Below are 12024 nucleotides of genomic sequence, written 5' to 3'. Positions count from 1 at the left end.
ATTTGCATTTTTTTGTAGTGCCGTTTCCCTGAACACCAAACTTCCATGTTCCACTACTGTTGCTTTTGCAAAGTGTCATGGTTTTGTAACTTCGCTATTGGTATTCCACATCATAACATCATGGACAAAAGAGAAGAACTACGTATCCCAGAGGACCTCACGGTCAGAGAAGGAAGACACATCACGGAAGATACGTCATCTGGTTGCGCGCGGTGCTTCTTCACTTTCGCTTGCTGCCGGCAGAGGAGTGGGTGTGCTTTCCAAGCCGGGCACCTTCATCAAGTAAGGCTTTCGGTTTCAGAAACTCTCTCACTCTCTCTCTCTCTCCCTCTCTATCGCTCTTTCGCTCTCTCTCCCTCATTTCATTTGGTTTATTATACTTACTCCCAATTAGATTGTATTGTATCGTGTCATCTTGCATCCCAACATCATAGTTAGTAAAATAAGTTCTCCTTCTTAGATTGTTGCCACCGCTTCGTTTTTTCTCGGGAAGTCAGGGGGGAGGGGGGCCCACAAGCCTACTGCCCCCCTGTCACGGGCACAGATCTATCTAGGTAACTCCGTGACACAAAGACAATAATAACCATGTGTGAAACTTCTGTACTGTTCTGGTTGCAGACACAGTAGTCCTTGGGCCTCTCTGGACCTATCTTTAATGTTTTTCTGTAGTTTGGCAGCATACTGCTATTTTCTTCCTACTGTTAAAGAATTCTGACCTGCACTCTTATTTCTGAGAGGCTGTTTCTCAAAACAAACAAACAAACAAAAAAACTATAGATCCCATTGATGAGCACACATATACTCTGCTTGTATTCATGGAAAAGCAGGAAAGTTTTTGAAAGGCAGAATAAAAACTGAAAGGAAAAGGATGTTGGAACAGACAATTCTAAATCAATGTATGAAGGATTTACCCCTTCCTTTTCCTGCAGCATCTCTGGCTTTCCTAAAATTTACTAAAGACTTTTATCTAAAAATGAGATTTCTATTTACAGGACTAGCTAAGACAATTTAAATAACTGAGACAAAATAAATACATGAGATTTCACATATCTCACTGCAACATATGCAAGGATACATCCTTTAAATGGTGAGAAAATGAATAAATTGCTTTAAAACTAACCCTAAATGAAAGAATTCCTTCATTTGACAGGTGTGGACTTTACAGGTTGAGGGTCTCAACCAGCACCACTTGCATGTTTAAAGCTCTTCATGACCTCAAGTCATGACACAACAATGATATACTCATTTTTTCTTGGTTTCCTCAGATTACCAAAGGATTTTCTAAATGTTGCCCTGAATTCTGTTAGGCAAACTGAGGCATGAGTGAGTTCGGCATGACCTAGGTTTTTCTATATAATCCTAACTCCTATTCAGTAGGAAACCTGTACATAACTGAAGCACTAGATCTCTTGGAAGCCATTTCACTTCATCTAATTTTTTAACACAATTAACATACTTGATATCAAGTAATATATTCTAAATATATTCTATATATTTATTCTAAATCTATTTATTTGTTCTAAATAATACATTCTAAATATATTATAAGTAATTTCTGAACAATGTGTCCTTTTTGACTCGATAAGAAGACTGTCTTCAGCTTAACCAAATCCCCACTATACATATGCATTCTTTGGGATTAACTGCAGTTATTTGTTACTTAACTGCAACTAACAAGCAAACATTTAATGTTGCCTTTCTAAAAATGCCTAGTTATTAATCTTAGCAATATCTATATTTACATTCCTGTACTCAACCCATGAGTGACTAATTGATTAAAATGAAGCAGAATTTCAAATTCACTTGATGTTGGCATGGTGTTTTATAGGTATCTATTATAAAATTATATGTGCTCAGTTTTGAGAAACACTGCAAAAATATTTGTGATTCCCCAAGTACAACTACAAGGAATGTGTAGGAGTGCTAATTACATGACATGAAGGGAAAAATTACATAAATTTATTCAGTGCTCTGTTTTACCCAATACTTACTTTGAAGTCAGTCCAAATACACAATCAAGTACAAGTCCAATACTTGCTGGCAAAGTGCCAGCAGCCTCGTTCTCATGTAAAAAACAGTCCATGTCTCAGGAGTGGCTGAAGCCTCCTGAGGAAAGATTAGTCTTACAGCTTCATGCTGACTGTGAAGGGTAGTTTTACTGCAAAGTAATACGCTTACATTCACCTTGTACTTCACTCTGATGCCTAAAACTGAACAGTGTTTAACTTGGAAGGAGAAAAAGAGAGACCTATGAAGATCTGTTTAGTGTTCAAGAAATTCTTCCATTTGTTCTGTCTTTAGATTGAAGCTATTTTCCCAAGCCAAGGCTGAGACTGAAGGCAGTTTTATAACATCCAAATTACTATTTACCAAAATAAGAGACAAGAACAAAAATAAACTATTAAAAAAAAAATAATCTGATGTCTGGTAGAAAAGCATCTGAAGCATGTTTTCAAACAATGCACACATTATATTTTATGTAACAGATCCAGTAACCACCCTGCATAGGATATTATACAGTCTAGGATCAGGCAAGTCAACAGATCATAGTACAGGAGGGATAGACTGAATGCTCCGTTTTGGGGGGAAAATTTCTGAAATAATTAGTTTATCTTAATCAAATCATATTTCAAACAGTTTGCTCCTGGTCTACTACTATTAAGGATATAATGTACTGTGTTTATTCATAGGGGCTTGTTGTAAATTCATATAGTCATTCAAATTTACAAATACAGCTTTAGTGTTTTGCTGTACTGCTTTTAGTGCCTGTATTTGATCAAAAAGTTCTGTGATATTCATAGCATTAAATATAATACACAAAGCCCTCACAGTAAATATCCTTCTGTCTTGCCCATTCTCTTTCTTATCAGTGGGAAATCAATCTGTGTGCCTCTGCTAAACATTAACATAGCAATGTTAGAGTCGTGGTAGTATAGCCAAATGATTCCTTTTAGCAAGGTGAGATGACACAGCAAGCGTTCACACTACTTATAACCTAAATGCTGTGAAAGCTCTTAGTTTGGATATGCCTGTACAGGTAATATTTGTATCTGCATCTGGTTTCTCTTTTATTTTTACAGCAGTAATAAGCCCTCTAGTTAAAGACAATAGCTTTAGATTTGATGCAGGTGGAGTAAGGTGACCTAGTCATCCTTTTGAGTCAAAAGAACACAAAGACAGGTAAATGTTCTGCTAATGAAAACATTATCTATAGCTAAGGGTTATTTTAGCTGAGGTGGTTAGTATCCTGAATTGTTTGTACAATGCTATTATTTCCTTTGTAGTATAGACTATTATGTCTTCTGATTAACTGGTATAGTTTCAGTAAAAACAAATGGCATTTCAGTCCTGTGTTTTAAAGTCTGTAGTTTCTTGGACTTCTGAGTGTGGCTTTATATTTATTACCAAAAAAAAAAAAAAAAAAAAGTGAAAACATTGCCAATATGTTTACACCAAGCATGATGTGCTTTATATGTATATAACAAATTGTATAAACTGAAAGACCTCTCACCATCTCACCATAACACAAGTTCTTTACAAAAGAGAAGGTACTCTGAGAATATTAGACAACTTCATCTAAATCTGCTAATTTTCATCATGCTCTTTTCTTTATGATATTTTGATCCTGAACATCGATACCATTACATACCTTAATATGACAGTTTTAAATCTTTCTTTATGACAGTTATTCATAGGGATACCGAGAGCCTTACTGTGATGAGATCTTTAAAATCTAGAGCAGTTACAAGAGACTTCAAAAAGGCTTCCAAAGATTTAAGAAGAGAACTTATTCCTACTGATAATAAACTACTTAATTATCAAGCTTATATTATCACAGCAGTTGCTAACATTGTAATTTATTTCAGAACCCTAAGAATCAATAGAATATTCACATGGATCAATAAATATCAGATGCATATGTACAAGACCTACTTTTAAATTATTAGGAAAAAAATGTTTATATCCCAAACATATCACAGAGTGTATTTGCTCCTCTGTTTCAGGAGAGAAAAATGAATTAAAAAAAAAATAAATCACTTTTTCTAGCAAAAGGTTTGTTAGTGCCTCGTGTGCAATGGTAATCTTACTGTCTGTACCACAGGGCCTCTAGCCCATCTGTAGTCAAAGACTCCATTTCAACCCAGCCTGGGGCTTTTGTCCCATCTTCTTCCATTCCTGATGGGGCACAGAAACAGGTTTCAGTCCTGGTTTCCCATTCACCAAAAATATGAATGCTCTGCCCATTATGCTCAAGTGCTACAGAATGACAACTGTCAAGAAGGGTATGATGGGCCTTGTCTGCCCCGGTCCCTGTCTCTCCAGCCAAAGCGAACAGTCGGCTCGTATTGCTGCTTGATGAGATATGATAATGAATCTTGATGGAAGTGGTACACTTCTTTTATATTTAATCCATTCTGTTTTTCTCATGCAGTTTGTGTAATATTGGGCATCTTTCAGTGGGAATTTTAGACAGAGGACAAAGAATTTATTTACTTTTATGTGAACTGCACATTCCTCACATCAAACAATTATAGATAGTTACTAAACTATTCACTGGGTTAAAAAAATGGGCTGGATATTTGGGCCTAGAGAGTGGTGGTGAATAGAGTTAAATCCAACTGGTGACAACTGGTCACAGTGTTTTGAAGAGGTCAGTACTGGGGCCTGTCCTATTTAATATTGTTACTGATGATCTGAACAAGGGAATTGAGTGCACCCTCAGTAAGTTTATAGATGACACCACACTGCAAGGAAGTGTTGATCTTCCTGAGAGTAGAAAACTGTGCAGAAGGATCTGGACAGGCTGGATATCTGGGCTGAGGCCAATTATATGAGCTTCAACAAGACTAAGTGCCATGTCCTGCTCATTGCTCACAATAACCCCATGCAGTGCTACAAGCTTGGGGCAGAGTGACAGGAAAACAGCTCGGAGGAAAAGTATCTGGGGATATAAGTCAACAAGCAGCTGAGTATGAGCCAGCAGTGTGCCCACATGGCCAATGACATGCTGGCTTGCATCAGAAATAGTTTAACCAGCAAGACCAATAAGATGCTCATTCCCGTGTATTCAGCACTAGTGAGGCTTGAGTACTGCACACAGTTCTGGGCCTCTGACTACAAGAGAGACATTGAGGCACTGTAGGAAGTTCAAAGACAGGCAACAAAGCTGGTGAATGATCTGGAGCACAAGGCTAATAGGAAGGGCTGAGGAAATGGGGACTGTTTAGTCTGGAGAAAAAGAGGCTAAGGAGAGACTTTATCACTCTTTGCAAACTACCTGAAAGGAGACCGTGGCACAGTGGGGAACGACTTCTCTCAAGTTACAGTGGTAGGATGAGAGGGAATGGCCGTAAGTTGTTTCAGGGGAGGTTCAGGTTGTATGTTAGGAAGAATTTCTTCTCAGAAGGAGTGGTAATGAAGAACTCATTGATAGCAGACCTGCAGAGAAGGACCTGGACATCCTGATGAATGAAAAGGAAAACATGAGTCAGCAGTGTGCTCTTGCAGCCCAAAAAGCCAACAGTATCCTGGGCTGCATCAAAAAAGTGGTGGCCAGCAGGGAGAGAGAGGTGACTATCCTCCTCTACTCTGCCCTTCTGAGGCCCCCTTTGGAGTACTGCATCCAGGCCTGGGGATCCTAGTACAGGAAAGACGTGGAGCTGTTGGAGTGGGTCCAGAGGAGAGCCACAAAGGTGGTCAAAGGTCTGGAGCATCTCTTCTATGAAGAAAGGTTGAGGGAGTTGGGCTTGTTTAGCTTGGAGAAGTGAAGACTCTGGGGAGACCTGATTGTGGCCTTCCAGTACTTGAAGGGAGCTTACAAGCAAGAAGAGGACCAACTTTTTACATGGTCTGATAGTGCTAGGACAAAAGGAAATGGTTTTAAACTAAAAGAAGGGAGATTTAAATTAGATGCTAGGAACAAATTTTTTACTCCGAGGGTTGTGAGATGCTGGGACAAGTTGCCCCATGAGGTCATGTATGCCTCATCACTGGATACATTCAAGGCTGAGTTGGATGGGATACTGGCAACCTGATTTAGAGGTTGTTAACCCTGTCCATGGTAAGGGGTCTTAATCCATTCTATGATTCTATGATTCTTTGATAAAATTTTCCAGTATAGTCAGATTTTACATTCTTTGAATTTTCCTAATTTTAAAGATTTCAGTAACAACTCCTGCCCTGTTGTCAGGAAAAGAAGATTTAGCAATTGAAAGAACTTTGAGAAGGTAAAGCAGTGCACTCAGTACTGCTGCTTTCAAATCACTGCTATCATATTCTGTTTTCAATGAGTTAAAAATATAAGTTAATTCACTTTGCAATCTTGAATCTCCTGGAACAAAAAAAAAAAAAAAAAAAAAGGTAAGAGTAAGTCTCAAGTTGCCCAAAAATAAAAAAAAATGCTGTGCTAAATGCTAAAATAGATTAGATATACTCTTTTGCACTGACACTGGACAACTCTCCCTATTTTCTATCAACCTTGTTAACTTTCTGTGGTTTACGACATTAATATGAAAATTAGATTCTCTAGTTTGGTAGTCAGATCAAAGGTAGGTAAAGAATTATAGAATCATAGAATTATAGAATAGCTTGGGATGGAAGGAACCTTAAAGATCACCTAGTTCCAATCATCTAGATGTGGGCAGGTTGCCAGCCTTAGAACAGACTGCCCAGGGCCTCGTCCAACACGGCCTTGAACTTCCATGTTTGGAGCAGCTTCAAAGATCTGGAAATCCTGGTGTCAAACTACTGACATTTCTAAGTCCTTAAGTATATATTTTTATTAAAAATTAAAAACTAAAAAAAAAAATAAAAATAAAAATAAAAATCTGAATTTCCAAACAACATTCACAAGTTAGTCATTTTAAACAACCATTTGTTTCTATCCCTGGTAACATAAACTATCCATAACGTTTAGGATTTCTTTGTTCTAGGAATACCAAAACCAATAAACTACACAGTCCAATATTTGTTTTGGCAACTTGTGGTAAAACATTAACATAACCAGCTTTTGGCTGGTAATCAGAATGTCATTATGTCACTGTATTTTGATGCTCTAACCATCTTCAAACATTCTTAGTTACAGTGTGTAGACTATTAAAGTGGAATTAATGCACTTTCCTTTGTACATTACATTGCTACTTCCTCCACTGTATATCTATCCTAGCTCTTCCAATCAATAATATAACAACAATACAAAGCTATGGGTTCTTAATTTGAGAGCCATTGAACTTTGTTTTAAAGAGCAAGGACATAAGAAAATGTATCTCTCTCCCAGTTGTATTTTTACATAAGAATAGGAAAGGAAGTTAGCCAAGTTCACTTGTGGAACGTTTGGTTCTAACAGTGTTGATTCAAAAAATAATTATGTTATGAAATATAAATAAGCAAAGTGACTGTATAAAAATGTCTGCTTTACAATAATACAATAATAAAAAATAGCAAAAAAAGTGCAATCCAGAAAAGCTCAGGGAATGCTGAAAATATGAGATACAATGAGAAATATAGAAATTTATTTGAGGTACTAAAAGAGTGAGCAGCAAATTAAGAGCTGTTCTTCTGTTATATTTTTAGATCAATGAGCTTTTTTTAGAAAACAGTTTAACCTGAAATCATTAATTACTGTATAGATTGAATATTTATAATCTTCACTCTTCTACAGTATAATTCAACTGAATAACATGTTTGAGCTAAACACGTGTCTTCTTTTTGACTCCAACAGTAACTGTATATGCATAATTAATGCAGGTATTTGTTCCATAGTCTGCTGAAAATAAAGGATAACAAAAATCTTTGTTTAAAGTTAGAGCAAATTTTAACATTAGGAGAATATGCATATAAAGAAAAACACTTTTATTGAATTGATGAAATCATAGAGAAAGGTCAAAAAAGGCTGTGGAATTTTTTGCTTTAATGTGAGCCGAAGTAAACACAGAATAAAACATAAATAGTACTGAAAAATGGAACTGTGTATTTAATGGTTCATAGAATCAAACACATTTGAATAAACAACATTTGCAACATTACCCAAAACCTTAAATGTTTTTAAGGTACTTAATCAAATGTTTTTGTTTTTTTTTTTAATGAATAATTAGTATAGCTTACACTTTCTTATTTTACTGTAAAGATAAACTGGAAATATTTTCACTGAAAATGCAAAAAATTTGGAAATCTAGAGTATTCTTTGTAGCTGCTTAACTGAAATTGATACACAGGTCTCTGACTACTGGTGCAAGGTCTTGATTAAGCAGCGAAAAAATGTTCATAATACTTTAAAGAGTCATCTTTTCTCATGTAAGCAAGAGTTTATTTGGACCCCAGTTTTCACCAGTTCTCTGAGCAGTATTTACTCATATGCCCAACTACTCTATACTAAAATAAATAAATAAATAAATAAATAAAAACAACAACAACAACAAAACAGTTAAAAGCTTTGCTAATTATTTGAAATTCCTGATTTTCAAAAATGAAACTATTTCCTGGAAAGACAGTTGGGTTTTAATTAATAAAATTGCATTTCAAAAATTTACATTTTATTTTAAATAAATTTCTAACTAGCTTCATATTTTTCTATCTATGTCTTCTAAGTGAAAAGACAATAAAATTATTATATTCTTGTCCAAGCTTATGTTTACTGTTAAATCAAGGTAAGTTATATTTTAAAATAAACTGTGCGAGGATAGGAAAATATTTCATTGCAGCTTTGCTTTTACATATAATACATACATGTTTTCAAGGTGGAGAAAACTGCAGATAGCTTGACAAATTTTATTAAACAGAAGGAAAAAAAAAAGAACTTACATAAATAAATCTGTATTTAGGCTATTCTTAGTGCCAATATAAGCATGTGAAATCACTGCCTCTGAGCTCCTCAGGTTTCCCTGAAACCTGCAGTTGTTACTGTATATTTAAGTAGCCCTTCCTCATTTAACTCCCTAAGATTAGATATGCTCCAGAAAAATTCAGAATTGCATAACAAAATTTTTTTCTGTAGTGAATCGAAACCTAAAATTAAGGGAAGATTTTGACCTGATTTCTTTTTCCTTATTTTCATCCTCCTCCACTTTGCCAGCCACGTACCCTAGTTATTTCTTTACTTTTTTATTAAACATTTTAAGTGACATATCTATCATTTATTTCTGAATTAATGTGATAATTGGAGAGGTAGACTGAGCTTATCAAAACAGCAAACTCACTCAGGTCTCATTAACTTTGCCAAGGACAATGAAAATTTAGGCTTTTAATTCAGTCCTATTTATAGGCAGGTCATGGGTTGAGCTAAGCATGAAGATGTAGGAAATCTGTCCAAGTGTTTATTTACAAAACCAGTAGCAGCAGATGTGGTGTTCAGAGTCATAGGATTTAGGGGGTCTAAAGACACAGAAGCAGAAAGGAAGGAAATAGAAAATTAAAGACAAAGATCCTCACCTCCCACCTCCAATAACTAGAGCCCTCTCCTGGCTTCCTGCTTGAGAGTGGAGTTTCGTTATCAGGCCCTGAAATGGAAACGTTAGTAAGTGAGCTCACTGCATGGGTAATAGGCTGACACAGTTTTCCTTCACATTGCATTTACTGAGCAGCTCTGGCAGCAGATCTAGAGGAAGATACTTACATTGCCCTCCCAGCTGGTGGCCATCTGCCTTAGTGACAACTGCCAGATGAAGGAAAAGTGCATGAAATCTGAAATCAAACACTAAATAAAAGAAAATTACTTTGAAAGCAACTTTGTCATGTTATAAATAGTCTGTTTTCAAGTGTCTGACATGTTTTAATTAAAAGGGGAAAAGGGAGGTAATGAGGTAGATATAAACCTATGAGAGAAAGATAGTAAACAGTTTGTGGACTGTCTCATTCTCCTTCAAATGTGAATGATACTAAATGAAAGATACATTTTGATATTCTTACCTGAAAAGTACCCATTAGATGAATACAGGAAGTTTATTTTCCCCTTCTGCTAGCAGGCTGGAAGCCTCTCACAGCTGCATTTCCAGCTGCTGACAGTACTTCCCACAAATGGCCTGCTCTGACCCTCTGCACTGACTGACCTGTTGAAACCAAACTCAGAGCTGAGCTGGTGATGACAAGCATTACCAGACAGAAGCTGCATCAACCCCCTATGATGATGAATCAGTGGCTGCAGCCTGAAGGAGGAAGGATAAAGAAACATGGTTGCCTCTTGGCCTTCTTACACAATCTTAATTATGTAAAGGCTAAACAAATCCTCCTTAATTCACTGAGGGTTTAAGTGGATAAATAAATATATAAATCTTTAAAGCCTCAAAGATCTTGATTTTTTTTTTTTTGTGCATAACCCATACATTTCTTGAAAAATAAGAGTTAAAAAAGACTTCTCCTGCACACTCCTAAATAAATTAGAAAAAGACAATGCTATGCATAGTTTTAAAAGGCAGTATATAACACAAACGTTGAGAAATTTGCTAGGATGGAAGATTATTAGCATTGCAGTACAAAAGGCAAATTTGGCATTACAGAATTCTAGGAAATTCAGCGCCTCTATTTGCAAGTATTAAAGCCTCCCATGCTGTTTCTACTTAAAAAACAACCTTGAATGACAATATTTTTTGGTCCTACTTGGCTATAATGGAATTAGAAAAAATATATATGTTGTTCTTATTTAAAAAATATAGTGGGCAGAATTCTGAACCATTACATAGCTGTAATTACTTGAGGAAAGTGTTTTAATTTGACAAAATAATAGCCATTTGCTGATGGCAAACTGTTTTCTTCCCTAGATATTAATTTGGAGGTTGATTTTTTAGAAAACTCAGACAATCAGCATTTTCACTGTACTGTTAGGTATTCATGATGGTCACTATTTGGCTAACACTAATACTATTAACTGCCAGCTGCAAACATCTCATAGCATCCTGAACTCTGTGTGGTGGGGAACACAACACCTAGAGAACAGTGGATATCATGAGTTAACACAGATGTTGCATTATGCTGATCAAATTGTCAGAAGTAGACAAAAAAAAAAAAAAAGTCTACTTTATGTATTCTATGTTTCCTTAGGGAAATAATACACATTTAAAAAACCATGAACACTAGCAAGATGCTTTTCCTCAGCTTTGCAGCATGCAAAAAGAGATTTCACTTTCCTTTAGGCATTTGAATCTAATTTGGTCTAATATTCCATGTAACAGCAGCATTGTCAAGAATCTTCTTACAGCTTTATTTATTTATTTGATGGATTAATAGCCTTTTGGGAAAATAATAAAAGAATCAGACTGTTTTGTGTCTGACAAAACATAAATAATGTTTTGTTGTGTGACAAAAAACATTACTTATTGTAGAAGAATTGTTAAGCAATGACAGATTCCCTTCAAGAGCTAAAGCAGCCTTTTTTGAGGATAACAAAGAAAGAAACAGAGAAATCCCTAACATGTCTTACTGTACCTACAGGCTTAAAGTGGAATTCCTCAAAAGTAGTACTTTCAACTGTGTAGTAAAAAGAAGGAACTATGTACATCACACCTTAGTCAGCCTCAAAGCTAGCCTTCAGAGCATTGCCAACATCTCAAAAGCAAGCAACAACAAATCAGTCCTTCTTAGCACCTGGAGTGGGATTTCTGAGTAATTGGAAATACACCAAGAGGAACATACATTGGCCTTCCTCACCTCTCACCACCACAAAACATATTATCTGTGACACACACAGAAACATGCACACACACACACAGTATTACTGGCACTTCCCTTAGCAAATTATTTCCTATGTCAAACTTCATTGTTTTCATATTGTTCTTTTTCTGAATGTTCACAGATTTGACAATACATTATGTTAAAGATATTTAACAAAAAAGATCTAATATAAAGCAATTATTAGTCGGAGATGTTGATCCATTAGTTACATGAGAATGTTTACATGATTCTGAGAAGTATTATTCCACTTTATTCACTGTTATGATAGAAGGTCCTTAAGATTCCTCATAGGGATTGTACTATAACTCTCTTCTGACTATCCAAATAAGTTGTGTGTATTTCAGAGTAAGCAAGCAGCACAGC

General features: G+C 35.9%; 1 long non-coding RNA gene across 3 annotated transcripts in view; it reads left to right on the top strand.

The window, feature by feature from the left end:
* The first annotated feature begins 238 nt into the window (after window positions 1-238).
* The window catches only part of LOC112531529, a 56090-nt gene continuing 44304 nt past the window's right edge, over window positions 239-12024 (top strand). For all 3 annotated transcript variants that reach the window (XR_003073361.3, XR_003073359.3, XR_003073360.3), the window contains exon 1: window positions 239-282. This is a non-coding gene — a long non-coding RNA (uncharacterized LOC112531529). The remainder of the gene's footprint in view (window positions 283-12024) is intronic.

The sequence above is a fragment of the Gallus gallus genome, chromosome 1 (assembly GCF_016699485.2).
Source record: "Gallus gallus isolate bGalGal1 chromosome 1, bGalGal1.mat.broiler.GRCg7b, whole genome shotgun sequence".
Taxonomy (NCBI): domain Eukaryota; kingdom Metazoa; phylum Chordata; class Aves; order Galliformes; family Phasianidae; genus Gallus; species Gallus gallus.
The sequence above is the reverse complement of the archived record's forward strand: the minus strand, read 5'-3'. Positions and strand labels throughout refer to the sequence as shown.